This window comes from Tachyglossus aculeatus, chromosome 3, assembly GCF_015852505.1.
Source record: "Tachyglossus aculeatus isolate mTacAcu1 chromosome 3, mTacAcu1.pri, whole genome shotgun sequence".
Taxonomy (NCBI): Eukaryota; Metazoa; Chordata; class Mammalia; order Monotremata; family Tachyglossidae; genus Tachyglossus; species Tachyglossus aculeatus.
In genome coordinates, this window is record NC_052068.1 from 29,050,584 (window position 1) to 29,071,356 (window position 20,773).

General features: G+C 40.6%; 1 protein-coding gene and 1 non-coding gene across 3 annotated transcripts in view; one reads left to right on the forward strand and one right to left on the reverse strand.

Moving 5' to 3' along the window:
• The window catches only part of LRMDA (leucine rich melanocyte differentiation associated), a 1,241,311-nt gene that overhangs the window by 518,139 nt on the left and 702,399 nt on the right, over window positions 1-20,773 (forward strand). The gene's annotated exons all lie outside the window — the stretch shown is intronic.
• On the reverse strand, window positions 10,764-10,901 carry LOC119926367. Its single transcript, XR_005450249.1, has one exon. It is a non-coding gene; the product is annotated as a small nucleolar RNA SNORA7 (small nucleolar RNA).

A 20,773-nucleotide genomic window follows, 5' to 3' on the forward strand; every position in this document is an offset into this window, starting at 1 on the left:
ATTAAATTGACCACCTCTGTCACCAAATGTTGGTTCACTGGATTTTTTTTCTCTTTTTCTTGGAAGAATAATAAATAAAGTTGACTACTCTGAATTCTATTACTATGTAAAAGCTATTTTAAAACATCTAACCATCTGCTTAATGGTTGGTAATATGTTTCTAATGGTCACTCTTGATAAGACACTTTCAATTTGCTACAGTAATAGTAATCAAACAGCCAAGTGGCTTCTAAAGTGATATGACGAAGACTGTTCTCTAGTTTCATATCAGCGAAAGGTTGTTAGACGCGTCCTTCATAGAAAAATATAGCCACTCTAAAAGTCGTGGGTTTAAAACAGCCTTCTTTCTTGATGAAATCCATGGAATATGAGAAGCACTTGGAGGGTGAGTGTTTGTAGTAATACAAATTTATAGCTTTAATTTTTTCAGTATTTACACGCCCAGGTGCTGTTGCTACCGTGGTTGCAACTGGAGGTCAGTTTAATTAATATCTGTCCTTTTCTCTTGGATGATATAGCCTGAATTATTGTCATCAAGGACCTTACATCCTTTTGTCCGGTCCCAGCAGCTGGTGACAGCTTGGCAAATTATGAGTTTCCTGGCTTAAAACAGACTAAATTACAGACAAAACAAGCCATCAGCTGAGTAAATACTGCACCTCTGTTTGGCTTCAGTGAGGAGAAGGAGATTAGCATGAGTACTTAGTGTTCATAATTACTAGTAGGAGGCAAATAGTAGGCTCAGGCTGACTGGAGATTGTTTCATTATATCCAATTAACACCCACTTGATTATTCTTAATTACTTCTGTTTGAAGACAGAGGAGTAAAGATGTCATACTTCAAACATGCAAATAACATCTGGGTCATCGATACGCATACATTTGTAATATCATGTCATGCTCATTTTCAGGTGGCTATTTAAAATGCTTTCCTAGCATACCAATGAGAAATGAAGTGCCTGCTTTTCAGGGTTTTTCCATTTCACTACGCCATAATTAGGGTTCTGACAAGATTCAGAAGCACGTATTTAAACAAAATGAATCTTTTTTGAAACAATGTAGTCTCACAACCCTTTCTTTAAAAATATCAATTTCAGTTCATACGTGAATGATGACCTCAAAATCTTAATGGTGTTTCATTGGACCTAAACTTTACCCAAAGAGAGAGTCAAGAATATACAGATAGTTTGAAATGGAACACTTATCTCGAGGTTGTGTGTAGATGTGGGAAAAACAAAGGTGAGTGGCGAGTGTGTATGTGTTATTTTTAATGCCGATGATGGTCTTTGTTAAGTGCTTACTGTGTGCCAGGCACTGTACTAAGTGCTGGGATGGATACAAGCAAATCGAGTTGGACACAGTCCCTGTCCCATATGGGCCTCACAGTCTCAATCCCCATTTTACAGATGAGGTAACTGAGGTACAGAGAAGTGAAGTCACTTGCCCATGGTCACAGAACAGACAAGTGGCAGAGCTGGGATTAGAACCCGTGACCTTCTGATTCCCAGGTCCATGCTCTATCCACTATGCCATACTGCTTGAAAGCCAAATATGAGGTGGGACCCAAACCTGAAGTAAGCCAAGCAACTTTTGCTGTGATACAGTCGATCTTTTAGATTTCAAGCCCAGATTTTTTGTGTATTACTACTTTTGTAGTAGTAGTAATAGTATTGAGTATCACCCAGATTCATAGTGCTGAACTAAACACTTGGGAAGTAAGAAGATAGCGTGCTATATATTTTCTGACCATAATAATAATAATTATGGTATTTGTTAACCGCTTACTATGTGCCAAGCACTGTTCTAAGCATTGGGGTAGATACAAGGTAAGCAGGTTATCCCATGTGGGGCTCACAATCTTAATCCCCATTGTACAGATGAGGTAACTGAGGCACAGAGTAGTTAAGCGGCCTACCCAAGGTCACAGCAGACAAGTGGAGTAGCCGGGATTAGAGCCTACATCCTCTGACTCCCAAGCCCATGCTCTTTCCACTAAACCATGCTGCTTCTTACAAGGAGCTTACATTTTCAAATAGTCGGCAAACATAAAAGTATTTATGGGATATTCAAAATAAACAATTGAATGTCCACTTAAATTATGTATCTAGACTGTGAGCCCACTGTTGGGTAGGGACCGTCTCTATATGTTGCCAACTTGTACTTCCCAAGCGCTTAGTACAGTGCTCTGCACACAGTAAGCACTCAATAAATATGATTGAATGAATGAATAAGTAGGTCTACAACTGCTAGAGTTGGCTGATGTGTTTACATGGCTTTAGATGCTAGGACCATAGTAATGCTAATAATAGAGAAGGCATGTTGGAAGAGGAAAGCTTGAAGGAGGCATTTGAATTTGTGGTTTGATGGATTTAGTGGGCAGGGAGTGCCAAGTTGGAGGATGAGTGGTGGCATGTACGTGGGAGAGTCGAGAGTGAGGTACAGTTAAAAGTTTACCTTGGAGTGAGTTGGTGGAGAGCATTGAAGACTATTGTGAGAGATTTTCGCTTTATGTGGACAGACATGGGGAACCAGTGAAGGATTTTGATGAGGAGGGAGATGTGTTCTTAATGTGCCAAGATGATCCTCATATCATATATTGGGTTCGATTGGAGAGGAAAGAGGCTCAGCGAAGAGGCATGGAGAATATATCAGCACAGCAGCTGATAGGGTGGTGAAGAAGAGACAGATCTGGGAGATGTTGGATAGGAAGAACCAGTAGAATTTGGCAATATATTGCCTGTGGGAATTGAAAGAAGGGAAGTAGTCAATCAATCAGTCACATTTATTGAGCATTTACTGTGTGCAGAGCACTGTACTAAGAGATTCTGAGAGTAAACTATTCAACAGAGTTGGTAGACATGTTCCCTTCCCATAAGGGAGTGAGGGAATTGTTAAGCTATTAACATGTGTCCAGAACTAACTTGTGAGCCCCATGTGGGACCTGATAATCTTCTAACCCACGATCTTGCATTTCTTTTTGCCACCAGGATATCTCCACTTGGATGTCCTGTTGGCACCTCCAATTTACTTAGTCTCAAACTGAATGACTTTATCTTCCCTCAATCAAATCAGTCATATTTACTGTACACTTACCATGTGCAGAGCATTGTTTTAAAGCATTTGGGAGTGTTCAGGGTAATAGACTTGATAGACATGTTCCCTGCCCAATCTCTTTCTCCTAATTTTTAAAAATTAGTCCAATCCACTATTATACACTTATCTCAGGAGGAAGTGTTCTAGACTCCCTCCAAAATCTACCACAGCATTTAATACAGATAGAAGATGATCAGTTCCCACATGGGGCTCACAGTTTAGTGCTGGATGCATAGTAATTGCTTAACAAATACTACAGTTAATAGTATTACAATGCAACAGAGTTGGTAAGCACATTCTCTGCTCACAAAAAGCTTACAGTATAGAGGACAACACAGACATTAATATGAATAAGTGTATGGATATGTAAATAAGTGCAGTGGGATTGAGGGTAAGGTAAATATCAAGTGTCCAGAGGGTACAGATCCTAGAGCATAAATGATGTAGAAGGGAGAGGGTGTTAGGGAAAGGAGGGCTTAATTGCGGAGGGCCTCTTGGAGGAGATGTGAACTTAATAAGGCTCTGAAGGAGGGGAGAGTGGTGGTCTAGCAAATATGGTGGGGGAGGGAGTTCCAGGCCAGAGGGAGGATGTGGGTAAAGGGTGAGTAATGAGATAGATGAAATTGGGGTACAGTGATCAAGCTGATGCTTAAGGAGTGAAAAGTATGAGCTTGGGGTGTCATAGGAGATGAGTGTGGTAAGGTAGGAGTGGGCAAGCTGATTGAGTGCTTTAAAGCTAAAGGTCAGAAGTTTCTGTTGATGCAGAGGTGGATGGGTAACCACCGGCAGTTCTTGAGGAGTGGGGAAATATGGACTGAGGTTTTTTTTTTAGAAAAATGATCCAGGAAGCAGATTGAAAATAAAGACTGGAGTGGGGAGGAACAGGAGGCAGGGAGGTCAACAAGGAGGTTGATGCAGTAGTCAAGGTGGGATAGGGTAAGTACTTGGATCAGCGTATTTGCAGTTGGAGGCTTTTGAGGAATGGGGAAAGTGCCCAAAATGATGTTTTATAAAAGTCATCTGGGCAGCAGAATGAAGGATAGACAATTACTTTCCCCAACTTAAAAGCCTTATTGAAGGCACATTTCCTCCAAGAGGCCTTCCCATACTAAGCCCCACTTTTCCTCATCTCCCACTCCCTTCTGCATTGCCCTGAGTTGCTCCCTTTGCTCTTTCCCGTACCCCCACCAGCCCCACAGAACTTATATATATATTTGTAATTTTATTTATTTGATTTGATGTCTGTCTCCTCTCCTCTATTCATTCAACCATATTTATTGGGCACTTACTGTGTGCAGAGCACTGTACTAAGCACTTGGAAAGTATAATTCAGCAATAAAGAGAGACAATTCCTGCCCACGCTGGGCTTACCGTCTAGAAGTGGGGTCGACAGACATCAAAACAAGTAAACAGGCAAAAATACAAATAAATAGAATTATAGATATATACACCTTTCATACTGTTTGGCATCACCAGTGACATCTCTCTGCTATTTGAAAGCACAACTGATATAAAACAGTGGTGTTAAAAGAAATAGCTGGAGTTGGGAAGGGAATGTGCTTCCTGTGGAAGTTGTCATTCAGGGTCAAATTTCTGCACTATTCGTTCAGAAAATGGTGAACTTTGGGGTTCTTATTTTTAAACCAGGATATTGCATAGGCAGTCTTTTTTTTATTAAATGGGGACTTAATGACTATGGAAATTGCATAGGTGGAGTTGATGTTCATTAGTGGACATTTGGGAAATGAAGATTAATAAATTATCCCAGAAAAAAAGTGAAGAATTTCTCTCTTCCCTCCCAACCCTTATTTAAGGAGCTTGATTTTCCACATGGTAAAACCTACTTCCCCAAGGAAATTTAAGGATGTGTTCCCTGGGGTGAGTCCTGTGGCTGGAGAAAAACATTTCTCCTAGACTGATCATACACATTTGAGTCATATACCTGAGCACGGCCGAGTGTGTTTGTCACACTGAAGCTAGAGTTGAACACGATGACTTGGTAAAAGGAGGTAATATTCCAGGCTTCTTCATATCACTGGAACTGTAGAACAAACCACGATGAATGAGGTATTCCAACTCATTACTTACAGGTGTTCTTTAAGGGAGTGCTTAGGAAGTTTTACTCAATTTAACTTAAGACATAAGTAATACCATTCCCAATTCAGTGCAATGGCTTAGAACCTGCCTCAATGTCCTTTTTACTAAGTAATTATCTCAGTTTCTCACTAAATGTTATTTTATGTATTATGTTTAATAGCCTCTTACTTTTGGCTATGGTAGGATGGTAATAGCAGCTGCTAATGTATCACAAGCTTCTCTTTTAGCTTCCTTTTGTTTGGCTTTCTACAAATTCCCTCATCGGGGCTCTGGAAAGGGTCTCTCTGAAGCTTGCCTACTGTACCCCAATTAGTGGATCTGTGAATTAGGGCACTAGACGGTAAGCGCCTCTGCTATATTGGACTCTCCCAAGTTTTTTTTTTCACATGGTAAGTGCTCAATAAATACCAACTGACTGTTTCCCCTTCTACACTGTTGGCTCCTTGTCAGGAGAGATTGTGCCTACCAATCCTGTTGTGTTATACTCTTCCAAGCACTTAGTACAGTGCTCTGCACACAGTAAGTGCTCAATACATACCATTGATGATGATGATGATGATGAAAAAAGTATTACCAGGGTTATCCTGGTTGTTCTGTCCCCTCCTCAGGCCAAAACACATTCAGAAATGATTGTGACCAAACATTTTTAAAAATTGCCAGAGAACAGGCACCAAGGAGTGTTTAGGGAGCCCAGAATATAATCAGTGATGGTTTCCATTCTCTACTCAGGCATTTACTGTGCCTCCTAGCCTTATTTGTTGTCCATGTTACACGTGCGATCAGGACATGTGGTGAGGATGTGTGTATGGTTTGCCACAGATCCTGGATAATTGCAGTATTTGTTAAGAGTTTACTCTGAGCTAAGCACTATATTAAACGTTGGGGTAGATACAAGGTAATTAAGTTCCACTTGGGGTTCAAATTCTAAGTAGGAAGGAGAAGAGATTTTGAATCCACATTTTGCAGATGAGGAAACTTAGGCACAGAGAAGTTAAGGGACAGAGCAGACAAGCAGTGGAGCTGGGATTTAGAACACAGGTCCTCTGACTTCCAAGACCATTCTCTTTCCACTGGACCATGCTGTTTCCCTGATAGGTGGGATTGTCCTGAATTCGATTGCTTTGGACCATTTTCCCAGAAGGTTCTGTCAAAAGGAGCCATCTAATTGCATCTTCTCCTTAGGGAGAGCCCTGCCTCTGCACAAGAGCAAAGGGGAGGTGAAGCCAGGTGGCCATCGATTTCCTGTATTCTCAAAAATGAAATCTGGCAACCCTGTGATGGGTGACATTTGTAATGTTAGGTCCTAGAAAAAAGGGCTGAGGTTTTGATTAATTAATGCTCTGACCACACAATTCACATCGAGCAGATACCACCATAGCAGTGCTTTCTAATGGCAAACCTCAGGAATTCCCGAAATGCTGTTTGGCCATTTGTGCCATTTTCAAGAGGGAATTAAAGTGCTAATTAGGAAACAGGATGGCTGGGCTTCTAAGGCATGTTAAATGATATGCTTATGTACTGGTGGGCCTATGAGGCCCTCTAGTTCTGGAGATTTATCATTTTTAAAGATGAGTACAGGGGAGGATGAGCGCACTTCAGTAATAATTGTGGCATTTGTAAGATAAGCAGTGTGGCTCTGTAGAAAGAGCCCGGGCTTGGGAGTCAGAGGTCATGGGTTCAAATCCCGGCTCCACCAATTGTCAGCTCTGTGACTTTGGGCAAGTCACCTAGCTTCTCTGCGCCTCAGTTCCCTCATCTGTAAAATGGGGATTAAGACTGTGAGCCCCACGTGGGACAATCTGATCACCTTGTAACCTCCCTAGCATTTAGAACAGTGCTTTGCACATAGTAAGCACTTAATAAATGCCATTATTATTGTTATTATTACTAAAAGGCTTACTGTGCATCAGGCAATGTACTAAACGCTGGGATATATTGGATACAAATTAATCAGCTTGCACACAGTCCCTGTCTCACATCCAGCTCACAATCAAAATAGGAGATAGAACTGTTATTGAATCCCTATTTTATAGTTGCAGAAACTGAAACGGAAAGAAGTTAGATAACCTATGTAGGATCACACCACAGGCAAGTGACAAGTTGGGTATAGAAACCAGATTTGTCGACTCCCAGGACCGTACTCTTTCCAGTAGGCCTCACTGCTTCTCAGTCACCCATGTGCAGTAAAGAGTTTTGTCAGTGATCCCCTGTTTAAACTTGCAGGATATACTTAATAAAAGCTCCCCCAAATTGATGTCATAATTCATTCATTCATTCATTCAATCGTATTCATTGAGAGATTACTGTGTGCAGAGCACTGTACTAAGCGCTTGGAAAGTACAAGTTGGTAACATATAGAGACAGTACCTACCCAATAGCAGGCTCACAGTCTAGAACGGGGAGATAGACAACAAAACAACACATATTAACAAAATAAAATAAATAGAATAGTAAATATGTACAAGTAAAATAGAGTAATAAATTTGTACAGACATATATACAGGTAATGAAGGTTAAAGAAAAGTGACTCTATGTACTGTATAGTCAGTGCTTAGAACAGTGCTTGGCACATAGTAGGCACTTAACAAATGCCATCATATATAGGGAAATCTTTTATGACATAAGAAGGCATCACGGGGAAGGAACATGGCTCAGTGGAAAGAGCCCGGGTTTGGGACTCAGAGGTCATGGATTCTAATCCCGGCTCCCCACATGTATGCTGTGTGACCTTGGGCAGGTCACTTCACTTCTCTGAGCCTCAGTTACCTCATCTGTAAAATGGGGGTGAAGACTGTGAGCCCCACGTGGGACAACCTGATCACCTTGTATCCCCCCAGTGCTTAGAACAGTGCTTAACACATTGCAAGTGCTTAACAAATGCCATCATTATCATTGTTATCATCATGTGTCTGCTCAGCCTAGGTTTTGTACCAGGAAATTATCTTTAGTCATGCGTATTTACCAACTACTTCCACCTCACGTTCAAGGGTATTCTATGATAGGAAAGAATATGCAACAGTCTGATGGACTGCCTTTCAGAAATTTATTTTCTAAAGTAATTTATATATTATAAACTATTAATTCATGTTAATGTCTGTCTCTCCCTCAAGATAGTACGCTTGCTATGGGCAGGGAATGTGTCAGCTAGTTCAGTTGTGTTGTACTCTCCCAAGTGCTTAATACATTGCACTACATACCATAAGGGCTCTGTAAATACCATTGATTGATTAAGATATTATTGTAAGACATGAATTTCTGTGGCCCTGGATCTGCCCCTTGGCTGATCTGGGACCTGGGGTAAGTCAAGGGGTTCAATACCTGTTCTTTCTCCTCCTCTCATAGCTGAGATAGTATAATATACTGCTTGGCACATAGTAAGTGCTTAACAAATATTATTATTATCATTATTAATTATTATCATTATTGCCATCATCATCACCAGTATTACCCATCCTAGGCTTTGCTCTACTCCACTTTTTGTCTGTAAAGTTAAATAAAAGGCATTTAGTCCAAAACTTTAAAATTGCTATTGGGCAAAGTAATTTAGCACCAGGCTTCTGTACAAGTTAGATTTACATTGGTCATAAATCTTTGAAATTAAGTTTTTTTCCCATAGAAATGCTGAAGTGTTTTCAACATTAACAGGCACCCAGCCTGGCTCTGAAGCAGTACCTGGGCAACCCCATGTATAATAATTATCTCTGTCTATGTGTTTGGGATAATAATAGACCTAAATATTCTTCTTCGAATTTGTAATAGTTTTCCAATGAAAAGCACATTTTTCGATCAACATTCCTTTACTGAGAATCAAAGTTTAAATTAAAGTATTTAATTGAAAAATCAAAGTAATGTACCTTAAAATTCCTTTGGCCTCAAACTTTCAACTCATGCTTTGCTCAAGGTATGGATATCGGTTAGTTCCTGTGAGTGGAAAAGGGATAATAAGACTGATGCTACAATGGGGGGTTGTAGCCTACTCTGACTGGGAGGGCATGGTAAAAGTTGCCATGCTTTGCGAGTGGACTTAACCATTTGCATGGGACATGAGATTCATCTCTCAGGTACTATCATAATAGTAATAACAATTGTGGTACTTGTTGAGCATTTACTACGTGCCAAGCACTGAACTAAGCACTGGGGTGAACACAAGCAAATTGTATTGGAAATGTCTCTTGTCCAACATGGGGCTCACAGTCTTAATTCCCATTTTACAGATGTGATCACTGAGGCACAGAAAAGTGAACTGTCTGCCCAAAGTCACAAAGCAGACAAGTGTCATCATAGAAGATTATTCTCTGCATTGCTGTCAATCGATCAGTCAAATTTATTGAGCACTTAATGGGTACAGAGCATAAGTACCTGGCACTTAGTACAGTGCTAGGCACATAGTAATAATTTAACAAATGCCATAATTATTATTATCATTATTACTTGGAAAATGTAAGCTACCTCTTTTGGAGAGAATGCAGTTAGAAAATTTGGGAACATTATTCTGACAACACATGTCTATTGCTAGATTGTAATCTCTAGACTCTAATCTTCTTGTGGGCAGGGACTTTATCAACTTTGTTACACAGTACTCTTCCACGGTCTTAGTAATAATAATGATGGTATTTTGTTAAGCACTTACTATGTGCAAAGCACTGTTCTAAGCGCTGGGGAGGTTACAAGGTGATCAGGTTGTTCCACAGGGGGCCTCACAGTTTTAATCCCCATTTTACAGATGAGGTAACTGAGGCCCAGAGAAGTTAAGTGACTTGCCCAGAGTCACACAGCTGACAGTTGGAGGAGCCGGAATTTGAACCCATGACCTCTGACTCCAAAGCCCGTGCTCTTTCCACTGAGCCACGCTGCTTCTGCAGTGCTGTGCACCAAGTAAGCACCCCAAAATACCGATGACTGAATGACTGATCTGGAAAGGGTTTTCTGTGATGTCAGAATTTGGAGAAATTTGATGTGATACCAGAAGAAAGAGTTGTGCCCTTCTGTGTGACGGCAGCCAAGGCCACAATGCTCTAGCACTTAGAACAGTGCTTTGCACATAGTAAGCACTTAATAAATGCCATTATTATTATTATTATCACAACACAAGTTTTCCTTAATCTGGGCTTCCCCAAACCATGTCCTCTAAATTATAAGGGAACAAATTGCATTGTTTATTTTTCAAGACTGCAGGGAGGGACATTCTCCATTACTTTATTCAGTTGCCTACCCTCCTTACTTTTTGCTTGTCTTGTCTTTTGCTGTAGAGTCGTTTCCGACCCAAAGCAACACCAGGGACACATCTATCTATCAATTGTATTTATTGAGCACTTACTGTGTGCAGAGCACTGTACTAAGCGCTTGGGAAGTACAAGTTGGCAACATATAGAGACAGTCCCTACCCAACAGTGGGCTCACATCTCTCCCAGATCACCCCACTCTCCATCTGCAATCGTTCTGGTAGTGTATCCATAGGATTTTCTTGGTAAAAAAATACTGAAGTGGTTTACCATTGCCTCTTTCCATGTAGTAAACTTGAATCTCTGCTCTCGACTCCCATGCAGCTGCTGCCCAACACTGGGTGAGTTTTGACTTGTAGCAGATTGCCTTCCACTCGCTAGCCACTGGCCAAGCTAGGAGTGGAATGGATATGCCTCCGCTTGACTCTTCCTCCCATAGCCGTGACTGGAAGGGTACTGCAAACTCTCTAGATGTGACCCTGAGAGGGTCAACCTCCTTACAACCAATCCAAATTCCTCCATTGAAATTTAAGACCAATTCCTCTTAATCGTGTGTCACCCCTTCAGACACGCAGAATGCTGGCTTCCCCATGTTCATCTTCAGGAATTAGAGAAAATATTCAAGCTGCCTAGGCCCTTTTCTCTTAGATTTGTACCAGAGCCAACAAATCTAGGGCATGGGCCCTTCTGTGCACCAGCTGACCCCACATAGAAACATGGAATTTGTTTTTCCCTAGTCAACCTATCAGTAGTTTCACTGAGTGCTTACTTTGTGCAGAGCACTGTACTAAGCTCTTTAGAGAGTCCCATACCTTGGAGACAGTAGACAGGATCCCCGCCCACTGTTATACATGGGATATATATTTGACTTAAAGGAAAGGTTCTTATGGGAACACTAGGCAAATCCACATCAAACCCAGAAGATGAATGCATTTTGATGGATCTCTGTTAATTTGCATGAACATTTGTGTGTGATTTTATTTACATTGGTTAGGCATAACAGTAGCTCACGAGCTTTGATGTGCGTGAATCTTGAAGGTCGGAAAGGGAGCTCTTCCTCTCAGAAAGCAAATACTTTTGTGTTGCTTTCAATGAGATATAAATCATACCCAGGAAGTTTAGAGTTGAATAAGAATGGTATAATTACAGATTGTATACCAGAATAGGACATATTTATGAAATGACTTGAAAAAGCTTGTAATCCCTTACCGTACTTTGAATAACTAATTGCTACGTCATTGTGGCATATTTGCACCACAAGAGTTAAGTCTGTCAAACTTTCCCTCCTAAAATGTTATTTGAAGGGATTTCTAACTTGGTCATAAAAATTTGCTCCAAGCTGGAGCCACCTCACATGAAGTTTGCAGCACAATCAATTTGAGTGGTGCCAGTCAGAGTTAAATTACAGGCTGGGGAAAAGGAAACAAATTCTTGAAAAAGGAGGTGTTTATGGTTCCTGATTCCCTCAAGTACTTCTTTTGGATCAAAATAGTGCCTTTAAAAAGCAAATTGTGGACCACAGTACACTGTGGAGAAAATTCCTTTGAGAATTGGGAAAAAAAAAAAAGGGAGAGCTGGCTGTACTTTTTATCTCTACATTCACATATGAATGTGATTGTGGGGGAATAGTCAACAATTTAGTGCTGCATCAGGAAAATGTACTAATATAATTTATATCTGGGTGAACTGACCATGTTCTGCATCAGCTGGGTAGGTCTCTGAATTTTGTAGGCCACCTGAATTCTGCCAAATGTCCAGGAATTGTGTTTATCCAGGTAAACTGTGGCTGCTTTGCACCAGGCCACAGCTCACTCTAAACCTGTGGCTCATGGTAAACGATAGGCCTTAGCTTTTAGGCTGGAGCATTTTCAGTAGAGGTCCCCCAGTTTTCTCCGGGACTTGAAGTTTAGGTGTCACATAGAGCTGGAAGTGCCTACTGGATAGAGCACGGCCTTTGTAGAAGGATCTGGGTTCTAATGCCGGCTCTGTCACTAGTCTGCCTTATGATCTTGGGTAAGTCATTTCATTTCTCTGTGCCTGTTACCTCATCTGTAAGTGCAGACTACAAGCTCACTGTGAGCAGGCAATGTGTCTGTTTACTGTTGTATTGTACTCTATCAAGTGCTTAGTACAGTGCTCTGCACACAGTAAGTGCTCAATAAATGCAATTGAGTGAATGAATAAATGTAAAATGGGGATTAAGGCTGTGAGCCGCACGTGGCACAGGACTGTATCCAATCCGATTTGCTTGTATCCACCCCAGTGCTTAGTACAGTGCCTTGCACATTGTTGGCACTTAACAAGTACCACAATTATTATTATTATCATTATTGTTATTAATAACCGTGTACTTTTCAGTAGCAAGGGCAACTCTGTATATGGCCCTCCTCTTTGGTTTCAAAGACGATGCTTTGGTAAGGATTGATCTGTGTGTCTGAGAGTGGCTGATAAGAGTTATGTTCATTGACAAAAGCTCCTACATTGGTGCACTTAAAGATTGCCTCTTCCTACACCTTTGTACCTGCTGCTACTTACAATGTTTGGCACCTCTTTTTGTTTCTCCTTCCTTGGGTTGAGATTTTCTCAAAGCTTCTGTTGTAAGAGTTTTTTAAATTTCTAATTGTTGTACCCCAAACTGTACATTGTTGGAGAGCACTGTGACCTTGGGCTTGGGAATCAGAGGATCTCAGATCTGATCCTAGCTCTGCCATGAGCCTACTGTGTGAGCTGGGACAAGTCACTTAACTTCTCTGTGCCTCTGTTTCCTGACCTGTAAAACAGGCAATCAATATCTGTTCCCCCTCCTTCTTAGACTAGAAGCCCCATGTGAGACAGGGAATGTGTCCAGCTTGATTAGTTTATATAGTGTTTAGAAGAGTGCTTGGTACATAGTGAGTGATTAGAAAATACCATATAATAATAAATAATATTGATGACATTTGTTAAGCGCTTACTATGTACCAAACACTGTTCTAAGCACTGGGGTGGATACAAGGTAATCAGGTTGTCCCTCTTGGGGCTCACAGTCTTAATCCCCATTTTACAGAAGAGGTAACTGAGGCCCAGAGAAGTTGTGACTTGCCTAAAGTCACACAGCTGACAAGTGGTGAAGCCGGGATTAGAACCCATGACTGACTCCCAAGCCTGTGTTCTTTCCAGTGAGCCACGCTTTAGCATTACTGTTATTATTATTAGTACAACATGCTGGTCTTTCTTCTGCAGCAAGTTCCCAACTCTCCACTCCTATGCCACATCATTTAAGGTTTTGTGTAACTGTATTTATTCATAGATATGTATGTGTGTACTTGTGTATCATCTGAGCCTTCCGGATCTTATTACCGAACAAAAATTTGAACAGGTGCTCTCAGAATCTATGCTTTGGCTTTAGAAAACAGCGAGAAAGAGGAGACACAATCTTTGCAGCATATTAAGTATGGGAGAGATGCAGGGAACTCTATTAAGACTCATTAAATAATTGGTAGATTTTTTGTTTTTTGTATCATCAGTAGGCCTGGACTGTGTCAATTACTGAAAATGTTTTGCTGTCTGGCAAAAGTTTATCAAGATCCTAAGACTTCTCCACAATGAGGTGGCTGGGCACTTTAGAATTGAAAGGAGACTTGACAAATCTCTTCCCCGTTACCAAGGAAAATGAATGATGACCGTCTAGATCAAGTTCTTTAGTGATAGAATAAGCAGTACTGAAGCTGATGTCAGAATGTAATTCTATTCTCTCAGAAATGCAACAAAACAGATTGAGAACATCATCCAAAATTTTGACTCATATATACAGGAGTTAATTTAGGCTGATGACTGTGCTCTGGAAGCACATGTACAACAAATCAAGCTTAAGATTAGGAACCACTGTGGGAATTAGCAAAGCCCTAAAAAGGACCCAGGTTATATACCTAACAAACCTACAAGCATCCAAGGGTCAACATTAGCCATAGAGCTGTATCCTATCACAATTCAGCTGCCAGTTTAGCACATTCTCTAGTGATGCTAGAATGAACAGAGAAGTGGAAAAACAAATTGAGAAAGCTACTCTATACTCTCAAAGGCAGTGCAGTGCCTGTATGGCATCTGAATTCAAACCAAACTAGGTGTTTTGGGGACTTATAGTGTCCAGCCTTCATTATGATGGATATATGCTTTCGGACAATACACGTAGCCTGTGAGTTGAAAGTTTTCTGGCATATCAACTATGAATTCTGGCAAAAACTTCTAGGTGCTTGTTGAATCCTTCAGCATGATGGCATAGAAAACTGATTTATACCAGTGATGATGGGAGAAGGGGGGAAAGGTTCCTTCAGCACTGACTCAAACTTAGAAACTGAATTTACTTATCTAGACAGTCTAATTGGTTTAGTTTTTGCCAGAACCTAATTTTGCCGATGGTGACAAATGCTCTTGTTCTATCATGCTGTACCATGAGTGTGTACAATTCTCTATTTTGCCCTATCGTAGGCCATAGAGTAGTTCAAGACGGGATGGGTAAATGATAACATTCAGGAGCCTGTCCCTGAGAATTCTGGTAGACCCTTAATAACAGTGGAGAGTTTGCATAGTCAGCTCTTTCACCTTTCTCCTCAAAGCTAGTGACTATAATGACATTTCTTCTGGATTTCTTCAGGACTGCCATCACATAGGAAGATAATGCCTAAGCAAAATCTGGTTATTCTGCTCATTCATTTGTTCAGTCATATTTATTGAGCACTTACTGTGTGCAGAGCACTGTACTAAGCACTTGGGAAGTACAAGTTGGGAACATAAAGAGACGGTCCCTAGCTAATGTAAATCTTCATCAAGTCTTCGAAATTGCATTGTAGAAAGTCTTTGTTTATTCAGTATGAGGCAGGAAAGACTGATTAGAGAGGAATAAATGCTGTTGTTCTTCTCCCCCTTCACCATGTGTCTTCTCAGCCTGCATTGTCTCCAAGATATGGGTGTCTTCCCTACCCCTTGCTTCAGTAGGATAAGTGAAGAGAGGAAAGCCTGACTTTTTCTAAACTTAAATTATATGTTCATGCCTTTTGAGATTTCACTCGGGCCTGAATAATCCTGCATTTTTTAAAACGAATTTATATTGACTTTTCTAAGAGGCACTGCTGTAACCAAAGCTGTCCTGGCTGTAAAACTGAAACATGCTTGTCATTTCATTTATTGTCTACAAAACTTAATTTATGATTGTCATTTTAGAGAAAAAGACATGTGTGTATCTTTGTCACATTTTTTAATCACCGCTACCACTTTTCCAAATAATACAACTTGTGACTAATGTGAATATTAATTATAGTTAACAAAGAAATACAAAGTGAAATATTCATGGGAAGAAAAAAAAAAACACCCCACACATCTTACATCAAGCTTCAAGTCAAAGTTCAAAAGTCAGAAATCAAATATCATCAGTTATCAAATTATGTTAATGATCCTAATGAAGGCTTCTGGTATTTTGCTCAAGAGTGTGTTGCTATAATGACAACTAATAGGACAAGAAAAACTGATGGCCATGAATAAATTAAACCTGACTGCTGGAGTTTCCTTTTTTCCCTTTTTAAATTGACGATCTTTTGAGAAATGCAGAGTTTTCATGCAGCCCTCTGTAAGTTAGTGTGTGTAGTCCAATTGCATTAATGCATGTCTCCCAGGATTCCACGTGACATGCAGCGTGGCTCAGTGGAAAGAGCTCGGGCTTTGGAGTCAGAGGTCATGGGTTCAAATCCCTGCTTCGCCAATTGCCAGCTGTGTGACTTTGGGCAAGTCACTCAATTTCTCTGGGCCTCAGTTACCTCATCTGTAAAATGGGGATTAAGACTGTGAGGCCCCTGTGGGACAAACCTGATCACCTTGTAACCTCCCCAGCACTTAGAATGGTGCTTTGCACATAGGCAGCGCTTAATAAATGCCATCGTCATCATCATGAGGTGTGTGACACAAGCAACAGCCTGAAAACTTGGAAAGGAGATTCACATTACACTTTAATCTATTCCAGTGAGTGAGGATCAGATTAGTGGTGGAAAGGGGACCTAGGAAATATTTAGCATGAAGGAACACATGGACAGAGCCACTGAACCTCTAGGACAAGTACTGATTTCAAAGGACCATCAGGAAGACTATCACCTATGAGCTAATCTGAACTCAGCATCAGTTGGATCTTCCAATTGACCCATAATCTCTTACTCTGTTGGCCTACACAACATGGGTGGACAACACAACTGGAGCATTTTCACCTAATAATATCAGGAATAATTTAAAAAATGGTGTTTATTTAGCACTTACTATGGGCTAAACACTGTATCAAGCACTGGGGTAGAGACAAAAGAATCAGGTTGGTAGCAGTCCCTGCTCCACATGGGACTCACGGTCGAAGAGAAAGAACAGGTATTGAATCCCCAATTTACAAATGAGGAGAGTGTGTCCAGAGATGTTAAGTGGTTTGCCCACGGTAATACAATAGGCAAGTTGTGGAGCCAGGATTAGGACCCTGGTCCTCTGATTCCCATGCCCGTGCTCTGTCTACTAGGACACGCTGCCACCTCTTTTTAAATTTGTGGATGGAGAGCTTCCATGTGCATACCACAGGAACAGCAATATCATTTGAGGATTCTTTCCTTATGGCGTTGGTCATTACAAAACTTAATGAGGTCATCATCATCATCATCAATCGTATTTATTGAGCACTTACCATGTGCAGAGCACTGTACTAAGCACTTGGGAAGTACAAATTGGCAACATATAGAGACAGTCCCTACCCAACAGTGGGCTCACAGTCTAAAAGGGGGAGACAGAGAACAAAACCAAACATACTAACAAAATAAAATAAATAGAATAGCTATGTACAAGTAAAATAAATAAATAAATAGAGTAATAAATATGTACAAACATATATACATATATGCAGGTGCTGTGATGAAGGGAAGGAGGTAAGATGGGGGGATGGAGAGGGGGACGAAGGGGAGAGGAAGGAAGTGGCTCAGTCTGGGAAGGCCTCCTGGAGGAGGTGAGCTCTCAGCAGGGCCTTGAAGGGAGGAAGAGAGCTAGGTTGGCGGATGGGCAGAGGGAGGGCATTCCAGGCCCGGGGGATGACGTGGGCCGGGGGTCGATGGCATTGAGAAGTCAGAGCCTGCTTCAGCAGAATCCAAATGACTTTTTGCTTTTCCGTATGTTTTGGACGCAGCAGTAGATGTAAAATTTTTGTGTAGGAACTGGGATTTCTCTGAAAAAAACCTCAATCTTTCAGTTCATGGAGTGTCTGTTTCTTCACCTGCATCCTAGTCCCACAGCAAAGCATTTGTATGTTGGTCTTCCTGCTATCTTTAGATAAAAAGTTTTCCTCCTCTGCCCCTTACACAGGGGAATATCAATCAATCAATCAATCGTATTTATTGAGCGCTTACTGTGTGCAGAGCACTGTACTAAGCGCTTGGGAAGTACAAGTCAATCAAGTCAATCAAGTGTATTGAGTGTTAATAATAATAGTAATAATGATAATAATAATAATGGTATTTAAGTGATTACTATGTGACAAACACTGTTCTAAGCACTGGGGTAGATACAAGCGTTATCAGGTTGTCCCACGTGGGGCTCAAAGTTTTAATCCCCATTTCACAGATGAGGTACCTGAGACACAGAGAAGTTAAGTGACTTGCCCAAAGTCACACAGCTGACAAATGGCAGAGCCAGGATTAGAACCCATGACCTCTGACTCCCAAGACCATGCTCTTTCCACGAAGCCATGCTGTTTATGTGATCACTTAATTGAGTTGGGAAGTGTAAAGGGTGTTTAGTAGACACAATCCGTACTTTCAAAGGTATTTATAATCTAGTGGAGGATAGTTTCATAAGAAGAAGACTGGATTTAGGTCTTGCAGTTCATGTCAACCAAAACATTTAGTGACTAGTTCTAGCTCCAACCTTGTCACCCTCTGTGTCTGTGATCTCTCCCTTGGTTTAAGTTAATATATATTAAAAATTGAGTGCGGGCATGAAAAATGGAGCTGAAACTGTTAAATCAGTGACCATGAGTTGGCAACCTCAAACTAAGAAACTCAGGCTTCAGCAAGAAGAATTTTAATGATGATGGAAAGTCTAGCCCATATTCCTTGCCCCATTTTCCCTAGGATTTTGATGCTTTCTGCCAACAAAGCATTGTTTCCAAGATACTCATGGGATTGTAGTCATAGGTGGAACTGAGAGGTGGGGGAAAATGTTTTATTCTAATCAGAAGTTTGCTTGAATCCTATTCTTGGCAACTGGCAGTGATTCAGCACGCTTCTGTCTGTGAGGAAAAGGAATAAGCTTCCTTTAGACTCTAAACTCCTTGTAGGCAGGGTTGGTGTCTACCAACTCAGTTGTATGGGCAGAGAATGTATCTACTAATTCTTTTGTAATTTTTCTCCCCCAAGCGTTTAGCACAGTGTTCTCCACTCAATAGTAAGCACTCAACAAATTCCACTGATGGATTTTGGATTCCTGGAGCTTTGCGAGACTATCCAGTCCATCCTCCTGTGTTCCAGCTGGACTCTTTCTGAATTATCCTATTCAATGGATTATCTGCAATTTTCTGAAAAGCTGGAATGAAAGGATTAGACATATAAAGAAAAAGTCAGAAAGTGGTGCACTAGGACACAAATTGAAAGGCTGCTAGCTGTCACTATTGGTGGGTGAATCACACATATTTATTGAATGAACACCCACTGTGTGCCGAACACTCAGCCTAATGCTTGGGAAAATACAAGGATCTCTGCCCTCAAGGAACTTACAGTCTAGCGGGGTCTCCGACATGTCGTAGTTAAGATTTGTGACATCTGGGCAGCCATGTGCTTTGCATATTCAAGTATAGGACAGCATTCAAATACTCAGTGGCTTAAAAGCAAATGAGATAATTTTGTGTTTCCATTGCCAGCAAAATTATCACATTAGGAGGAAAACGATTCTAACATTTGCATAGTTGATTTCGTGATTATTGCTATTATTGATGCCTGGCCTCTTTGAAAGAGAAAAACCATAAAAAACAAAAATCATTTTGTAGCTCCATTATTGAATAAATTGCTCTATTACTGCACATGTATTGGGGTAAAATTATTCCCCTATTTGCATAGATCATTTCCTTATCATTAATATTATTATTATTATCAAAAATAATATTAGCAATGATGATGATTAGGGTCCTTGAATGCAAAAGAACTAGAAAAATACTAGAACTTTAGGGTAGTTTTTTGGAACTGATTATCAAATAAAGAGACTCTCAAATGCAGCCACTTTTTGGGAGAATTGAAATCAGTCAGAACTGCTGGGTTATTATTAAATTGAAGATTTAGCGAGCTATTTGTTGAGTCCCTCACTGTGATAAGCTGAATAGAGTAATGTTAGAAAGACGGCCACTTGTCTAAACTGGTTTTGGTGTTTTCCTTTGCGGAGACGGAGAACTGGACTAGAGCCCTTTAAGGTATGATCTTTGCTCTCTGAGAGCAGACATTTTACAGGCCAGAAAGGAAAGAAAAACTTTTTAGAGGCACAGCACACTTTCCCAGGTATCAATCGCTCATATTTCCAGGTACGTCATGAAAGATCCTACTTAATAATTGAAAAAATATAAAATGTGTTGTGACCCAAGAACTGGTGTCAAGGATATCAAGTCATAGGCAAAGACAGATAGAAAAAGCAGCTTTCATTTAGTGCTTAGCTAATAAAATCCAACCTCATTGACATCGCCTGGCCAAAAAAAACCAAAGAGCAACCATTTGGTTTAGAATTCTGTGTTCCTTTAGTGTTCTGCATGGGTTTGGCTGACCTTGTACGGTGCTTTGTGCAATAAATACCATTGATTGATTGAACATTTTTGTGGTCAGGGGTTTGCTATAGTGTTGGGGTTTTTTTTTTTTTTTGGTTTTGTTTTCATTATTTTATTTCATTCTTACCGCACCAGAGGCTCAAAAAAAATGAATGTGTCAGTAAAGGATTTGACAGTATGTTACGACAGTCATCAATCCAGTGAGCCCTGTAGCCATAAATATGCTTCATACGGTGGCACACTAAAGAGGACAGTTTTTCTTCTCCAGGACATTGAAAATGTCACAGCGAGGGAATTGTTTGTCCCCGTCACCACGGCAACGCCACCAGCACTTATCATTAACTTTCACACCAAGATTTTAATCAGCACTCTTTGCGGCATGAGAGTGAGTCAACATCAGCCTAAATTTTCAAAGCCGTTATTCTAATTATGACGAGAAAGCTATAGATTGATGAGCCGAGTTTTCTGCAAGGACTGGTGGCAGTTAATTCCCGTGACCTGCGTGGCTCTGGTAGTCTCTCTTCGAGATGGAGTCTTGAAAGTTCGATTATTAGTGACAGCTTGTAAG